This window comes from Mixophyes fleayi, chromosome 8, assembly GCF_038048845.1.
Source record: "Mixophyes fleayi isolate aMixFle1 chromosome 8, aMixFle1.hap1, whole genome shotgun sequence".
NCBI classification, from domain to species: domain Eukaryota; kingdom Metazoa; phylum Chordata; class Amphibia; order Anura; family Limnodynastidae; genus Mixophyes; species Mixophyes fleayi.
This window is the reverse complement of record NC_134409.1, coordinates 55,176,432-55,195,963: the sequence shown is the minus strand read 5'-3', so window position 1 is coordinate 55,195,963 and position 19,532 is coordinate 55,176,432. Positions and strand designations below refer to the sequence as shown.

General features: G+C 39.9%; 1 long non-coding RNA gene across 1 annotated transcript; it reads left to right on the top strand.

Moving 5' to 3' along the window:
- Positions 1-1,609: 1,609 nt before the first annotated feature.
- On the top strand, positions 1,610-18,584 carry LOC142099286 (uncharacterized). Its single transcript, XR_012678506.1, has 3 exons — positions 1,610-1,785; positions 7,230-7,279; positions 18,130-18,584. It is a non-coding gene; the product is annotated as an uncharacterized LOC142099286 (long non-coding RNA).
- Positions 18,585-19,532: the final 948 nt, after the last annotated feature.

Below are 19,532 nucleotides of genomic sequence, written 5' to 3'. Positions count from 1 at the left end.
TCCTTTCTCGTTGGATTACATATGCATAAATATGTTAACTACTTTTGTTGCCTCTTTGTTTTTATATCTTTTATCTAACAAAAAAAAATAAAAAACTGACATGCAAAGGAAACAAATATGTAACTATTTGCTATGTACCCACAGGTAATTGTGTGAAATTTCTTTTGGGGAACAACACATGTATCATCTCAAATTCTTGGAAAGCTACTAAACATCCCAAACAAGTAATTTAATTTGCTTTTACTGAGCTACAACTCTTGAAACTTATACAGGCCGCCAACAACTAGGTGTGCTTTTAACTGCGACCCAATGCTCCATATATCTGATTGTAACATAATGCAAAGAATAAGATTAAACAGGAACAGCCAGCTTCAGCATTATGTTACCACCCATGCACAACGCAGAACATCAAATCAAAAGAGGAGGAGGGAAAGCAGTCTATTCTAAAACATATGCTCTTCGGAAGTGAAAGTAAGATGATTTTTAGGCTGAAAATTAGCCAATGAGTGAAGATCTGAGCATCATGTGGTATTTAAAGACCTGTGCTGGTCTTAGGAGAGCAAGTGGAAGATTGAGTGTATATGGGTGGAAGGTCTGAACGCCAGTAAGGGAAATGTGGGGGTGTTGTGCTCTTATTCCTGTACTTATACAATGCTATGGACTCTTGCAAATGGATGGATGTTTACCTGGAGTGTCTATGTACATGCACCACCCTGAGCTTTTTCAAAAATCTATGCGCAAAAACATGGTTTCTGTCATGAGGATCAACTATTCCTACTCCAAGGTCAATTAGTGGAGGCGCTACACAAGGCCACTGCCATCTGTATGCAGGAGTCTTCTATATATCAAACATAAGCATATTTTCACTTAAAATGACCACATTGGTGCAAGTTAAACTCAATTCTGCACTAATGGGTTGTGGGTTTCACCAGAAATAAAACAAATTATGTTCAACATCAATGTAGCTCACCTGCCTGTAAGATGAGCTGGCATCCTGTCTCTACTAAAGAATAATGCTAGTAATAAAAAAAATCATGGTAGATGAAGTACTCAAATAAGGAAGCTGTTTTTATTAACACCTCTACTTTTCGAGATACATTTGAGCAATTTGGTGAACATTTATGAAGTTCAAGAAGTTTGGTAAGAAAAAGGCTGCACACAAAGTGCAACAGTCATCTGTGGCTGGACTTTTTTCTGCTTTGTAGAGTGTGTGTATTTTTCTGTTGCTAAAAAACAGGAGCTTCAGAAGATGCAATTTTAATAAACTATACTCCGCTTCTCACCTGAAGCTAGCAATTCAATCAACTTCATTCCATCTCTTTACTTATCTCACAAAGGGGCCTATTTATGAAACTAAAAAGTGTGTTCAATCCCAGAAAATGTCACCTCAAAATTCTTATTTACGATCACTGCATCGCAGATCTTTGCATATCTCTTTGTTTTACTGAGAAGTCCCCATAACAGTGTATGGGCACTGTTTATTATCGCTATTTACTAAAGTTTGATAAAAAAAAAAATTATCATATTTTTAGCATGTTAATGTCGTCATCTGAAGCTGCCGTACATTATCATAATTGAAAAGTTTTAGTGCTGTCAGCTCTGCTGGACAGCGGATGTGTGGAGGGATCACATGATCCCTCCCTGTCACTCACCGCGCTCTCTCTGCAACTGTATAGTGCAGAGATGTTTGTGCGCATGTCCGTGGTTTTCAGTCGGCGCATGCGCACTGTAGTGAGAAGAGGATCTCCGTGGATCGCATACGTCTTCGGAAGTGAAGAGGCAGTGGTAAGTATGTTTTCCACTTCACAGGAACAGCAGTTTTTCCGAACTGCTGTTCCTATGTTGCTTTTTTCATAAATATGAGAAATAGTTCAATCCTTATCAATGTGATAAGGATTGAAAACTATTTTTCATTTTATGCGGTGGTTGATAAATGTGCCCCAAACAGTTTCATTGATTATATTGCCTTTTAGCATTATCACTACCTTTCCTAACATACAGTACACAAACCATATACTTCTCATAACCATCTGCTCTCACTTCTGCTATGCAGAAATATTCCTCCTAACCATGCATTGTGGAGTCCTATCTCAATTGCTTCCTACCTCTCCCAGCAGGACAAGACTTCCAACTAACCTCATTACCACTACCTGCCCTCATTTTCTACCATGCCTACTTGTTATCTCTATGTAATTGTGTCGAATGACAGCAGTGTGAAAGAAGATTCATAATTAACAGACATAAATTACACTATAGTCAATATTAACAATAAGCACAGAGCTTTATAAACATACAGGTAGGCGTTTATTACAATGTGACATATGAACGATAAATTAACTTTCAATAAAACCGCAGTTCTGATGTTCCCATCCCCTCTCCCAGTAAGCTCTTACTTGACATGCAGCCTCATGAGCTGCTACTATTTGTAAAACTTCAGGGTCCACCGCGGCCTGGTTCATTTGGACAGTCCCCGGACTCTCGTACTGCCGCTCAGAGGAAGCGTCCTCTCCAGCTGCGGCATCGCTCCCTTGCCTCCCCTTGGTCATACAGCCTAGGTCTCGGGATAGAGGGATAAATAGAGCCGGCGTTTGTACTAATAACCCCCGTGCTAAGGTCACAGCATGAAACAAGGACAGCGAGCCAAGGGTCACACACATTGAGGTAGAGTCATACAGTCAGATGTCCTCGCCTGACCGTGGTGCACTTCCGCAGCATCGCCTCATAACTGCTGCAGGACTGGTAACTATACATAAATGGTAGACAATATGCAGCGTGCATCGCAAAATGAACACACAAAACAATTTGTACAAGACACACTTAAAATAAAATGTATTGGCTTTATTTTATATGTGACATGAATCTGAAGACAACACTCAGCTTACCTTACATAGGGACAGGGCCATCTTAACAACATTATATATATATATATATATGTGTAAAAAAGTGATTTTATATATATATATATATATATATATATATATATAACTTTTTTTTTACATGTGCTCACTCAGCGTCCCTTCATCTAGAGAATCAAATCCCCCTTAACTTACCTTTAAATCGCCTTGTTCTCCGAGTCCGATCCCCTTCTCTTCTTTTTTCTGAGTCGTCGCTGTCACTGTTATCCGCTCCTCCGTGCTGTGCTCGCAGTGAATGTTGATGACATCACGCCCGACATTTACTACAAGCGCAGCACGGAAGAGTGGACCAGGGAGGGAGCCGCATCGCCACCTGACCTGAACGATCAGGTGACCGCAAAAGGTAAGGTTTGTTTTTTTGTTTGTTTTGTTTATTTTACAGGAATTTTTTTTTATTTTTATGAAATCATATGACAGGGAAGGATTGCATGATCCCTTCCCACACATGCGCTGTCCAGCTCTGCTCTTTGGAGCAGAGCTGGACATAAATGAAAAATGAAGTGTAGTCTTCATTTACAATGATGTATGCCAGCTTCCGAAAAAACTATTTTTTGGAACTTGTTAGACTGCAATAGGAAGCAGTCACCATACTATTGAATGGTGACTGCTCCCAAAAACGAAACAGAATGCAAAGCAGCAGATATCCACGATATCTGCTGAGATGCAACATTCATAAATATGCGGGACGTTCCAACTTGCGTTGGAATTATGGTAAGTGTCCGTAACGTCTATAACACTACTTCTTAAATATGCCCCCTTATCACATTGATAAGGATTGAACTATTTCTCATATTTATGAAAAACTTCAGCAGGGACAGCAGTCACGATAAATTGCTGTCCCTGTGAAGTTAAAAACTTATCTTTTAACTGCCTCTTAGTTCCCGAAGCTGCTTTACGATCCACGGCAGCCTTGTGCTCCGTCTGAAAACTTCGGAAAAGAATCCCTGCGCTTCACTGTTGCAGAGAGTGGTGTGAGATAGTGCACATGCGCTGTAGAGCTCTGCTCTTCGGAGCAGAGCTGAACAGTGCTGAAAAATAGCAGAAATGGTAATGTATGGCAGCCTGAGCTGGCGTACATTACCATATATGTAAAAGCATTTTCATCCATTGCTAAATTGCGGTACATAGCAGTCCCCAGAGACATCTATGGGAACTGCTATGTATTCCGAAAAAAAAGTGCAAAGCAACAGATATCTATGATATCTGCAGCGATGCACTGTTGATAGAATAGGCAAATACTTCAATCTGTTTTCAGGGAATTAACATGAAAATTAGGTTTAATAAATAGGCCCCATAATCTGTTACACCTAATAAAATATTACGGGGCATATTTATTTAACACTATCCCTTTCAATCGTTATCGCAAAGATAAGGATTGAAAGATCGTGTGCATTTATTAAAAAATGTAAACAGGAACAGCAGTCACCAAAAAGCAGGGGAGGGTTGGCAAATTTTAGCTGGGGGGAAGGTAAGACTCGGCTCAGCAGCCTATTAGGAACATTTTAAAGGGAACAAAATGCCCACCCAGCCCTGCCTGCTGCTGCCAAAGAGATGCTTCTCAGAGCCGGATTTAGACCTCATGGGGCCCTAGGCAAGATATTGGTTTGGAGGCCCCCCGAAACAATCCATAGCACTATATTTTAGCGTGGCATATACTCCTATAGTTAAGTAGAAGGGTAAGCTATATGCCACCGCACATCACACTGCTCCTAATGCATCACCATGCGGCCTCTCACTATTGTCCCTCTCATCACACTGTGCCCTCTCTGCCCAGCACCTTCACACATGCCCTTTCTGTGCCCAGCGCCTTCACACATGCCCCCTCTCTGCCCAGCACCTTCACACATGCCCCCTCTCTGCCCAGCACCTTCACACATGCCCCCTCTCTGCCCAGCACCTTCACACATGCCCCTACTCTGCCCAGCAGCTTCACACATGCCCTTTGTGCCCAGCACCTTCACACATGCCCTACTCTGCCCAGCACCTTCACACATGCCCCCTCTCTGTGCCCAGCACCTTTGCCCCCTCTCTGCTCAGCACCTTCACACATGCCCCCTCTCAGTGCCCAGCACCTTCACACATGCCCCTTCTCTGTGCCCAACACCTTCACACATGCCCTCTCTCTGTGCCCAGCACCTTCACACATGCCCCCTCTCTGTGCCCAGCACCTTCACACATGCCCCCCTCTTACGCTGCAGCTTCAATCTCACACACACTAGCTCTCCATCACAGTACCCCTTCTTACCTTTATCTGTGACTCCAGGAACAGCTGCAGCTCCTGCACACTGACTACCATAGAGATCTAGCGCAGCCCGCCTAACACTGTGTACAATGTGACCGCTGCCACATGACCCTGTGATGTCAGAGTGACCTGGGAAGGTAGCTAAGCTGAAGCAGCCCCTCTCCCGACTCGCGGCCACAGGCTCCTCGCCTGACTCGGGTGCCGCGAGTCGGGGGAGGGGACACAATTTTTTTTTCTCTCCCTCTTGTCCCCCCCCCCATCTGGGCCCCCTGAGAGCCGCCAGGCCCTAGGCAGGTGCCTAGGTTGCCTAGCGGTAAGTCCAGTCCTGATGCTTCTGTACAGCGCAGAATGTCTTTATGTGCCCAGCTAGCCTATACTGCAGACGACAGGCTGAGGCAGAGAAACTCATTTGTGAAATTATTGTAAAAGGACAAAGGCTCTGCTAGATTCTGGCAGCACGGTTTCTCTTGTAAAAGCAGAGTTGGTGAGTCCCTTAAAGCATCAAGGGAAAACTGTTTGGGTAACCTGCATACACGGGGCTACTCTGCGTTATGTTACCACTGAAGTACACATAGAAACACAGAGTGGTCACATGGTAGTCACTGTGAGATTAGTTCCCGGTTTAATGTATGATGCGATATTGGGGAGAGATTTTTCCCATTTCTGGAAGCTGTGGAAAACCCAGTTGATTGCTAAAGTGAAAAGCCCAGACCCGCATGGTAATGTCATTAATACAATGGTAGTGGACATGTTCACCAAGTCAGAAGTGTTCCCTTTATCAAACGTGGTTGATGAATCAGGAAATGACAAGGGCAGCAGACGAGCATTGAAGTAGGACATGTGGTTGAACCTGTTAACTGTGAGCCCGGGGTTAAAGTAAGGAAATATGTTTTTGCCTTAGAGCAGTTAAAAGACCCCACTCTGGTAAGAGCCAGAGAAAAGATGAAAATTATTAATGGGAAGCCAGTAGAACCTGGTAATAGGTTGTTGTATCCTTACATGGCAATAAGCCAGGAGTTATTGTGTCAGATGTTTAAAAGAGGAAAAAACATTTTGGAGCGGTTGGTAGTTTCTAAACCTTATAGAAGAGCGGTGTTAGACTGGGTTTATGGTTCTATAACTGCTAAGCATTTAGGGGTAGGAAAAACCTTAGATAACATTTTACAGCAGTTCTTCTGGCCAGGGGTTCAAAAAGATGTGTTTGATTGTTGGTCATCCTGCCCTGAGTGTGAATGCCATGTTTCCAGGCCTCAGTATAAAAGTCCGCTAGCAACTACCCCAGTTTCCCCACTAACCGTTATTCCTTTGGGTCTGAGGGGAACTGTAGCCAATGCCCTCGCACCCAGTCCACAGCATGAGTTGTTGGTGAGAAATGGATATGCGGATAGGGATTATAAGTGTTCTGCCCATGGGTCGAAACAAAGGGGGGGATATGTGACAGAGTCACTGGAATGAGGCTAAATGGCAGAGGTATGTGTCCCAGGATATCTGCTTTTTGTAAAACACAATGGAGAATATGTAGGTATGTGGGAAAAGCTTTCCAGAGGGTGTTTCCCTGCTGTAATAAAACATGGTAAAGGTCCCTGGTGATGTATGGAGAAAGAGAAGCGTGGGCTCCATACATAAGACCCAGTCCGGGTCTTCTGGTCTGCCAGTCTCTAAGCAGACTGATCAGGAGTTGCACCTGTGGGGTGCCAGTTAAAATGCAGCTAGAATGTGCAATCACTCTCTGAAACCTGGGGAGGAGGCCAGATGTTCTCCTGAGAGATTCTGCTGTGGTGAGCAATGATATGTTTGGAGTGTGTCTGGACATAAGTGCCAACACTTGAGAGAGGGTGTCGCTAACATGTTTTAGTTAGTAGCCGGATGGCTAGGAGTTTGTTTATGTTTTTGTTTTGCTTGCAAGCTGGTGAATAAAACTAGCTGAGGCTATTGAACCTGAAACAACCCCAGAGGACGGCATCCCCAATACGATTTTATTACTATCTATCTATCTATCCATCTATCTTATTTATATTATGTGTGTGTGTCCTTTTTTAACTATTTTTCCTTTTTTTCTCTCTAATTAATAGGAAGTCCAATTCATACATCCAGACAATAATGAAGGATGGACTGCAAAGTGGTAAGTTACTAATACTGCTCTAAACTAGTATCATTGGGGCAGCTGTAATATTGTATTGATAAATCTGGATGATATGTAATTTTTTTATTATCATGACAAACCATACTGCTCACGATTAAAATCTCCCCTCCATGAAATCCCGGAGGAGAGGTCATGTGGCAAATGTAGGAGTGAGCATGGTGAAGCCAGTTAAAAGAAGGGTGATGCTTGATAACACAAATTACATCATAATGCCCTGCCTGAGAGGATGCCTACTCTTCCGGGTGTCTGCGAGGACACCCTAAAATTTGGGAACCTCCCAGAAATTCCCAGAAACACAGTGCCTTGTCTCCTAGTGCCATAGTTTTGATATATACTGTTGCAAATCCTTTTGGTAAATCCTCAGTTCTAGTGTTCCAGTTGTACCAAATCCAGTGCTGCTACATTCCTAGATTCATCTGTTTCTGCTGATTCATTACCAGTGTTGCATTACATCTATTTCGATATTCTTGTGGGCCACATCTTGAATGGGGCATACAGCCAAACCCATACATCCTTATGTCGGTCACTGGTAAAGACTGGCATACCGTTAGCCTGTGCATTGATGTGGGTAGCAACAACTTGAACTGGGTCAGAATCTCCATCCTTGTGGTCCCTGATAGGCATACTCATGTGCCTGCTGCCTAATCAGAGATCAAGGCACCTGTAGATAGGCCTGTCAGGAGGCATGTCTATCTTATGTGCTCAAGGGAGTAGGAACGAAAATTTTCATGAGCGGGGGCTAAAGGTCAAGGACTACTATAGGGTTGGAGCCCCTTTTTCTTGCGTTTGGTATCTCATTTTACAATAGTTGTAACAGTAATTTTAGATATACAAAACTCACAATCCTATGTTAATTTTTGTCAGTGTTTCAGGGGTTGGCCAACCCCTGTTTCATTGTTTATTTTACTATAAAACTGTATTTAACATTATTAAATAAATATTATTATTATTAATATTAACTACCAATTAGTACAATAGCCGTTAGAAAGATAGATAAATTCAATTGTTCATCTTAAAAATGTATATTTTTAATAGTCATTAACCTAGTTTTTATTTAGATTTATTTTGTCAGCCTAATCTCATTTGATTGGGAGCATTTTTAAATCTATAGTATTAAAGTAATTCTATCATTTTCAAATAAGCATTGTCTAAGCGATCTGTGTAAAGTAATTTATTTTAGCAGATGCAAAATTAAGCAGTTCAATACATAATTATAATACAGTACAGCCAATACCAAAAAGATACATACATACCGCGCCCGCATGCGCTCGCTAAGCTGAGCTCCTACTGGTACCAGCGTACAGTACTTCACTCCAGAATACTGTGGTCAGAAAAGACTGTCTTGGTACCAATTAGAGCTGTATTATATACACTCAATGTTACAGAGAGAACAATGCAGATGACATGGCTTGCTTCTATAGGTCCAAGCTTCAAGAGGGTCCAGTGTAAACAGGTCATATAGGCTAGTTCAAACAACCCCCTCCAAGGGTGAGGGTCAACATTCCAGATGATTCTCCCACCCAGAAACCAGTTTAAGCTAGTCTATTTACACATTACAGTCAGTATCACTTTAGACATTTATTTCCCTAACATCGCTAACTAGAGTATGCAATGTACGATCTCTTCGGCGAATAAACCGGACAGCTGCTGATGAATAGGGGATTAAAATGATACTAAACATGACATGTTTCCTATAACCTGAACCTCAAATAACACTAAAGTGAACATACAATCATAATATATAAACTAATAATAAACTAAATACTATCTGCTCATAAATCACTGTGGAATGGAACCAATATAAATATGAAATATATAAATAACTAAATAATAAAGTGTGAGAGTGTGCGTGCGTATTTTACCGCGTGATCGCGCCATGCCACATGTAGCGTGGCATACTGATCGCGATCGCACGGTAAAACAATATTAACCAATATACTTTTGTTCATCCAATTATACGACTTCGACAATAGTCAATACCTCACTGGTTATGGTATGTGCTATAATTTTAAATTGCTATATCTCATGTTTCTACTGGACGCACCGCACGAAATTCAGGGTAAAAGTAAAGTGAATAGTTGTTCATTATCAATATAGGTGTTTATGAACGGAACACTTAGGGCTAGATATACTAAACTGCGGGTTTGAAAAAGTGGAGGTGTTGCCTATAGCTACCAATCAGATTCTAGTTATCATTTATCTATTGCTTTCTACAAAATGACAGCTAGAAACTGATTGGTTGCTTTAGGCAACATCTCCACTTTTTCAAACCCGCAGTTTAGTAAATATACCCTTTAGAGTTTTTTAACAAAGCAATCAATCTGTATTAAATCTATACTAAGGCAATCTATATTAAAGAACATTTGTTAGTTATACTAAGACAATCTATAATTTAAAAAGTTTCACAAGTTTAGAACAGATACCATGATTTCAAAAGTAGTATGAAGGCTTTTGTGTAGAAGTTCATGGAGAGGGGAAAACACAATCTTTACCCACCCAACAGAAATCATGGAAGGACTACTGCCCCCTCTACCCCCTGGTTCCTACGCCCCTGTGTGTGCTTCACCCCTGGTGCAAGATACAATGATCATCAGCACAGTCCTTGCAAGTGTGCAAAAAATTAAACAAATAAACATTGTGCTGCTACCACCTACCACCCCGCTACCACCCCCGCACCTTCAAATAAAACAATAAAAGTACTACCACACTGGCATTTGTAGCCTGTACACGGCAGGTGTATGTATATGTCTCAATAGATATCACAGAACCACTGAATGCTTTTTTAAACACGTAAATTACAACCAATTTGCGTTCACATTTGAATTGGGCCCAAGATTATTCCACATAAAACAAAACACATTATGGGGTAAGTTTATCAAACCTTCAAAAAAGGAAAAGTGGAGGTGATGCCCATAGCAAACAATCAGATTCTTGCTATCATTTATCTAGCACATTCTAGAAAATTATAGTTATAATCTGATTGGGCAACACCTCCACTATTCCTTTTTAGAAGGTATGATAGCTCTACAACTATGTGTTATTTTGTCTTTCTCTTTGTTGGGATGTAACTGCGCCAACAGCCATATATCAAATACAAATGGCTGTTAGTCATAATGTCCAATAAACAAATCATCTTCTGCTGATTGGTTTACGGATGTCCATAGCATAGAAAAGGTTAATTAATGGCTTTGTAATAAACTTAAACTTCCCTATTCAACGTTCCTCAATAAAAGTTTCAGATGATTTTTGCTTAAATCCGCTAATGAGGAAGTAAAACAAATGCTGCAAAAGACCACAAAAGGGACCACAGTGTACAAATGTTTTGTGTCTACTTAGTGTTGATAAAGGCAGTTACATGATAAGAAGTCAGCCAGTATATGTCTTCTCAAACTTCAGTGGGGTGGGAACTGTAAAATTAAATTTTATATATATATATACCACATATATATATATATATATATATATGTGTGTGTGTGTAAATATATATAAATTATATATCATTTGTTTGTGTGTTTGCTTGTTGGCAACTATCCTCCACAGCTCTCAAGTTACAGCTGTCAAATCTTACATATTTATCTAGTATCGAAAAGTAATTTACTAGACCACACAGCGACAATGTGACAAAGCGGAAAATATTGAAAACATAATTTTTTGGGTTGTAAACAATTGTTTGACTGTTGGAAGGAAGCCTCCCGACAATACGACAAAACGACAATGCAAAAAAGCAGCAAATCTTATTTTATAAATAGCATTTTTGGTCTATTTACCAAATAATTTGCTAATATATAAAAACTGCTACACACTACAAATCGGATCCACCCAACGCCAGGTGACCCTGTTAGTTAATTATTAAAGCCAGTAATAGAATAGTGCAAGAGTCTCCCGGATGAGTGTGGCAATCTCCCGAATTCTGCCCACTTCACTAGGAAGTGCCCCACTTCCTAGTGAAGTGGGCAGAATTAGGGCCCAAGCGTCGCAATTCCTGGTGAATCGCTGCATTTGGCCCCACCCCCCACTGTCAAATGACGCGTTTGCGCCATGCCCACCTCCACTGAAAGGCTCCCGGAAGAGAGCTGAAGAAAGTTGGTAAGTATGGGTATAGGATGACATAAATTAAGTATATTTGGATGTTGTCATAAAGAATTGAAGTGCCACCTTTGCCAACACTCAGTGGATGTATCCATTTTGAGAGCTAAACCACTATTTATGAGAGTGCTGCCATCAATTCACTGTAAACTAGCAACATTTCTTAGGCATGAAACAAGATGTCTGAATGGGGAAGTGCTTTGTGAATTAGAAATGTCAAGTTTCTAGTGAATCAATAGGTTGCAGTTTTATGAACATTGGTTCATCCTGCAAAAATAGCTTCCTCCAGGGCCTTATTAAGGTTTTAGGCCCACCCTAGGCCAATATACGTGTAGCATCACCTCACCTTCTACACCAGGATAATATGCAGTAAGTAAACACAAGCTGGTCCTTAATTTAAATTCCGGCTTATATCACCCCTCTTCCCCAACCCGTGCACCAATTTTTATGTTTCAGTGTTTTCAAAATTCAGCTCCACTTGGATTTTTAAAAGCAAGCTTTGTCTCATTTCATTTTCATTAAAATCAGAACTGTATAGCACAGCGAAGGCATGACCGAGAGCTACTGAGGACATCTTTGTCTCTCCTACTGGCTTATCCTCAAGTGACAATATTAAAACCTTACTACATTACTCTTTCATAACTTCATTTTACTTTGGATAGCAACTATTATCTTATATTTTAAAAAGAATTTTAGTTTATACTCCTCCCTGTCAAAAATGTTGAGACCCCCACCCGGCTTCCACCAGTCAAAAAGCCTTGCACCGTAGGTTGTAGCCTAGTCATCCTGTTGGGCAATGAGGCTGTCTCCAATGCATATAGGTGAAGGGAAAGCTTTAAATTATGGATTACAGATCTCTCATGCATGCTTCTCGAGAACAAATAAAGGATTGTTTCAATGTAATGTCGATTTGGCAGTAGCATGTTACTTCAATTTGTGTCCCTCATTTTGCTTATAAATTTCAATTCCCACACATTGTTCTATTGGCAGAGGATATGCTGCTCAATGTGGGCAAAATCAACCATTTAACTCCCATCACGATATTTGGTGTTTTCTGTGTTTATAAGTATTTTTACCTTTTAGTAACATTACAATGTGTACTTTAAATTACATGTAATTAAAAAATAATTTCAATATGAATGCTTAAGTAGTAGTACTTGTAATATTACTATTTGTTCATTATACACGTATGTAAATTTATGATTATTTTGTATTTTGAGTTTTTGATGTTATTTTCAATTCAACAGTATTTTGGCAGTAAGTATATGGGGTAGATTTATTAAACATTCTAAAAAGGCCAGGCCGACCTTTGGTTCTCAAGGTGTTGGGAAATTACAATTCCCAGCATGACCTGCAAGTTGTCTGCTGTCTATCAATTTTGCAAAGCATGCTGGGCTTGTAGAGCCACAAGTTGGCCAGGCCTTTACTAGATAAATGATATCTGGAATCTGATTGGTTGCCATGGGCAACACATCCACTTTTCCTTTTTAGAATGTTCATTAAATCTACCCCTGTGTGTTTTCACACACCATTCTTTAATATCCTCTTTTTTTCATGTATTCACCATTGTAAACCATAAACCTTAGCCCATCTCAATAGAAGAGCTAAAGATGGCTTGTAGTACACCTATGCCAGTTATAAATTACGCATATGCAGGCTCTTGGCTTCAGGTAAAGTATTTGCTGTTCCTTGGGTGAGGAAGGGTTGATTAAGGAGGTAACAATTACTTTGTTTTGCTTAAAAATCTTATTTTTTTGTATAACACATAACAGTATTTTAAAAGTATTTGAACATTTTTTTTGTCAAAATATACAGCAAACAAACATTTTGAGCTACCATATTTCAATATATTGTGTTGATAAGTTATATTAGTAAATGGCACCTGATTTATTTTAATTGTATCTGTGTTTGCATACTGTAGGAAGCCTATGTGTCTCGTAATTTGCTCAGGCTATAAATGTTACCCAAATGATTAGATTGGAGTATAACATACATTATAGGAATCTATTATTATTAATTAATTCAGGAACAGCAAGATTTTATTTTTTAAAAAAACACGCATTCTTATTTAACATTGTTACTGTCCTTGGGAAATTGGGGAACTGTGCATGGAGTTTAAAGATACATATTTTTTCTTTGTAAAGGGATTTCAATTCGCTTTTGCTCTCTTTTTGAATTACTAATGCAATATAGTGGACACTGGGACTTTTGTGGTATATACAGGGTCAACTAAGTTCACATTGTGACTGCTGTATAGCTACAATTACACCCACTGTATAACCATTGTGCACACACAGATATAGCACATAGATACAGATTATATTGTAGAGACACTACAATATAATCTGATTAACCACTACTGCATCCACTCTAAAGCCACTACTGCAACCCCGACTGCATCTACTATATAGTCACTGTTGCATCCACACTGTAGCCACTATTGCGTCCACACTGTAGCCACTATTGCGTCCACACTGTAGCCACTATTGCATCCACAGTGTAGCCACTAATGTTGTCTCTACTGTACCTACTCTATATCCACTACTGTACCACCACTATAGCTACAACTGCATTCACTGTATAGCCACTATTTTAGCCACTACTGCATCCACTATCTAGCCTCTAGGGCAGCACGGTGGCTTATTGGTTAGCACTTCTGCCTCACAGCACTGGGGTCATAAGTTCTATTCCCGACCATGGCCTTATCTGTGTGGAGTTTGTATGTTCTCCCTGTGTTTGCGTGGGTTTCCACCGGGTGCTCCGGTTTCCTCCCACACTCAAAAAACCATACTGGTAGGTTAATTGGCTGCTATCAAAATTGACCCTAGTCTCTCTCTCTCTCTCTGTCTGTGTGTGTGTGTATGTTAGGGAATTTAGACTGTAAGCTCCAGTGGGGCAGGGACTGATGTGAATGAGTTCTCTGTACAGCGCTGCGGAATCAGTGGCGCTATATAAATAAATGGTGATGATGATGATAAATGGTGAATGCAGCCACTATATTGCAGCTACTGTAGCCACTAAGGCATCTACTATATAGCCATTACCGTAGCTACTCTGCAGCCAATACTGCATCCACCCTATGTGAACTATGCATTCACTGCAAAACATCATTATCACATCCACTTTAGCATAACTACCAAAAATTGATAAGTAAAAGTTATGAGATAGATTGATAATAATAATTTATTGTTCAGTGAAGAAACATCTACTATGATTATTTTTGTCATGTCTATGCAAGGATATTGTGGCAGGGTGAAAAACTGAAGAAAGAGTTAACCTTCTGGGAGTCAGGAGGAATGTTTTTACTGTTACTATAGTAAAAAGAAGTACTGAGTTTTGCTCGCACCTCTATGGGGCATGAGTAAAAATCAGGGTTACTTCTATCAAAAAATATCCAAACAAGGTGTCTCGCAGCTGTTCCGGAGGCACTTTGCATGGATATTTAAGGAACTGAATCTGCCCCTATATTTCCTAAACTTTCTGCATTGCTTTGGTTTGTTGTTCATGTGTATTGCTGTGATATATTATGGATACACACAATAAAGCACCTGTTTGACCCCAACTCAAGATATTGACTGGTGACTTTTTGTTAACCCACTACAGGTATATGTAATTACTATGAACAAAGATTTTTGTCTTCAAACCTTGTTTAGATATTATTAAGTTATGTAAGTTTTTTAAACGTTAAGCAAAACATAGGAAATTATATAGAAAAAACTTTTTATAAAGCAACATTCAGATGATATTCAAAGCAAGAAATGCATTTGCGTCCAATAACGCAATTGTAAATCGCATCTGAAATCTCATATAAATGCTGTAATTTATTATTTTTGCAGTTTACATGCATTATATTCACCGGTGAAATACACTGGATGTGTTTGCATGCCTTTGCAAATGCATCCAGAATGCAAACAGCACAGAACTTTTCACATTAATTTCAATAGCCCATTGATTACAATGGAGTTTTCTGAGTGTGCGCTACATACACAAACCCCATTGAAATGAATGGGTCATTTAACTAATGGAATGGATGAAGCTATGTACAAAAAAAGATAAACATAAAATATGGCAATGTGACCTCCCAAACCCCCTCCCACCCACCTCAATTCCCCAGCCAGCCCTAGTGCCAGACAGCCTGTGCTTCAGGCGCTACCTCAGCACTGACAGCAGGTGTGAGAGGCGGCTGCCTGTAAGTTCTGAATACGGTGTGCACATGCGCCTTTACTTCGGCATCCCGTTGCTAGACAACGGGGACGTTGGGCGGCTTCTGGCAGGCGGTCAGCGTCTCTGACCACCGACACACCTCCCGCTTATCAGGCTTCATTTATGGGGTATTTATAGGAGGCTCTGGCACCACTAGGGTGCCAGAGTATTGGTTTCACCCTGCTCCAGCTCCTGTTTGATTGATCCTGTTCCTAGTGTATTGATCCGGCTATCTATTTGACCTTCCTGTGGATTTCGCTAAGTACTTTGATGCCTGTTTGGTTTTCTGACTTCTGGCCTGCCTCTGATTATTCTTTGGATCCTCCCTTGTACCTTGCCGCCCGCTTGGTTCCGACCCAGATTGACTTACTACACTTTTGTGCACTCCATTACTACGCTGGTGGCTGTCTCTGAGAACTGCGACCTGTGCACCCTCTTGCAGCAAAGCTCAAACTCTCTTGCGGGGGTCCCTGGTGAATACCGGGGGTGCACCTCCTTGTTCAGCTGTGTCAATACCAGATAGTAATTCCTCATTGAACGTGACACTGTGTTGCTTCCCAATAAATCAGGGAGGCAATGAGGCAATCAGGGAGGCAATGGGCGTTGTTCCCCCCCCAAGCTGGGCTGGTTCACACCGTTAACAGGGAAACCTGCATTGTGGGGTTCCTTTGTCATAGTATTAAACACAGAGGCCAGTGACAGGCTAGGGCCTATGGGAGAGCACCAAAACCGATTAGCCCATTCACCTTAATGACTTGTAGCCTTACACTACAAAGTGCTGGATTTTCCCTGCACCCCTGGGCTGTGGAAACCAAGGTAATGAGGGGTATAAATAAATGGTGATGATGATGATTATCTTTGCCGGTAACCAGAAAAAAGCTCACATGAAGAAAACCCACAGGAAAATTGCTCACGGATAAAACCCCACTGACATAAATGCCCACAAGAAAAATGCTCACGTGGAAAAAAACTCACACAGAAATATTCCCACATGGAAAAAAACACACATGAAAAAACTCCTGTGGGGTCTTTTTATGTGAGCTTTTTTCATAGAACCATCTTTGCCACCCCAGGGGATACCAGTATAAAGATAAGAAGCCCAGAAAACCCTATTAAACTATACTAAAAAGTAAAAACAATATATAAAACAGACACGATTGATAAATAAACGTTTATTGCAATAAAACTTTTGTTAATCAAATTATTTTTGTAATTCAAGGTGATTTTCTTGTTATCCAGAGGGAAATGTTCCATATGTGTATTTCAAGTGGAAAATATTCTTTTTGTATTCCAAAGGGAAAATCTTTGTGTAATCCAAACAGAAATATTCCCTCCCAGTGCCGCTTATTCGGCCAGCATAAGTGAGTTGAAAACTTGTGTCTGGATTACTGAATCCTCCTCTGGGAAGACATGTGGGAGCAGTCAGTGTTTCAATTGGCATCCATATAATTAACAAGTACTACAAATGTTTCTTACCATCCTTTCCTATAGAATACAATTTAGTACCATCCGACAATGTATTTTATTTGAAAATAAAGGTATACCTTAATTCCAGTGGCAAATTATGGACCCTTCTTTAACATAGAGATCAGGATGTAGGACTGCCATAAGTCTTTGTACCATATGTAGAACATGTTTTTTGTTTTAAAACTATCAGTTGAAACTTTTCTGTAAACTAAACATTCTTTGTATTGAGTTTAGAACTTAGAAACATAGATTTTAACACAATATAAAAATATATGTATATATTCCATGTACAGTTTATAACTCATCATTGTTATCAAGAACAACATAGAACATTCTGTGCTACTCTTTGTGCTAGAGATGAATGACATGTTATAAACTGATCATTTTGTAATTTGTGGCTGGTTAACCTTAACTGTGCTTTCAAAATTCTTCTTTATTTAATGTTAATATTATTTTTTTTTCCCATTAACACTTCCCTACTTGTCTATTTACAATTAATGTAGAGTTATAACCCAGTTCTCACATCACAGTAAAAACAATGATCACTATTAATACTCCAAAGAGCAGCTGAGCTGACTTCCCAGAACATCGAAACTGGGTTGACGCATAAGGCAACAAAATGTATTTTCTATCCATGAGTTAACTATCATTGCCATCTTTGACATATATATGAATCGGCAAAAGCTGGCTTTAGTTGTGAGTTTCATATAATTTCATCTGGTTTAATGTTTGTTTTATGACCAATACGATTCTGTTTTAACTAGGCATTGGTAAAATGTCCTGTTATCCAGCTATTCTCTCCACTTGAAAATTAGACTGATTTGGAACTTTATGTGTTAACAGTGTTTTCCAATCTTTGACATAAATAGTACTTGCTTTATGTACTTCTTCAGACTTATACATTCTTTTCTGGAGAGTTCATTATAGTTCATTTTGTTGAGAAATGGACTCTATGCAACCTACATTTGTCTTGTGTAGCCACAGAGAGCTCCAATGTCTTAACCTGGATGTCGAAACATAAAGCTTTAAATTTATTAGCCTATTCATTCATTCAAAATCATTTTTCTTATTAGGCTGCCCATCTCTGCCAAACTACTGGACCAAGGGTTCCCATAGAAAAGGTCAAGGTATGTTAGGTTGAGACAAGGAGGTCATTATTATTCCAGCCCCTGGTGAGTTAGTGCCAAGACACACGTGGCATAAAGGACACACATCTATACTGTAAGGTGTTACACTGGACTCTGCTATACGCTGGACACCCTAGGGTATGGGATTTGTGGTACGCTTGATCCCTGGGCTCTCTTGTATGCTGTGTCTGACAGGTAACAGGCTCTGCAGTATGCTAGATCCGCCACAGAACAGGCTGTGTTGTACACTTTGCCCACATGGAAATGGGCTCTGTATTGCACACAAAGCACCCATGAGTGGGGACCATGTCGTACGCCATTTAAAATCATAAAAGAAATTTCACAGTGCAGTTAAAATACCAATAGGAAAAAAAATCCACTGTCATATGTAAATCCTGATAATGTCTGTGGAAATTAGGGACAGATGGAACCCAAGACCATGACTTTTGATTATATAAAATATTAACCCCTTCAATCTCTGCTTCCCTCACACAGTATGTTTACTGGAGGAGAAAGCTGGTATGTGTTATGTGGGAAGTAAAACTTGCTGAGACAAAACCTACAAGGGAAAAAGAGAATGCTTCAAATTCCTCTGTTTCTTTACCCCAGAATTACAAACCTTAATGCATCATGGAGTGTGATTGCAAAAGTAAAATATACCTTTACATTTGAATAAGAAGAAAGCACACACAGATAAGCTTTCTATCATATGATGATATAGAATATAATCAATTCTTTCTACTGTGTGATTTTATTTTTTAGCACATAAGAAAAAGGTTAGAAGAACCCTCCAAGTTTGTGCTTAACTCAGTGCGGTGTCATGAGGCCAGTTGACCGAAGCACTAAAACGCCCCGATATTACACTATAAATCAGCACCTGTTGAGTTTATTGCTGTTTGCTAACATTAAACTTTGAGGGTCAAGAATAAATGTCTCTTTGGGTATATCAAACACGCAGGATTTTTATTGCCAGTACCTGTTTCCCTATGAAGCAATTCATTCATTGTGTGAAAAAGCAAATGGCTGAAATCTTTGATCAACTTTAATATAATCAGCACATCATTCACTGTAACGTTTCACAAACAAAAATGATAAGGCTGATGTTTTGAATTGTATCAAGATGGATATATTTGCATGTAAAAGTAAGAAAGGCTCCCGGTTGACATATTTTTAGGTTTTGTGACATGAATATGTTTGCATGGATCATGGATCTTCAGATGCTTCGTCCTTTATACCCACAACATCCATCCATTGTGTGTATTTAATGACAGTGGTCAGAAAGCTAAAAGCAACAGAACAGAAAGATAAGTGTAATTGAGACATATCTAAGTATGTATGCTTTGAATTTA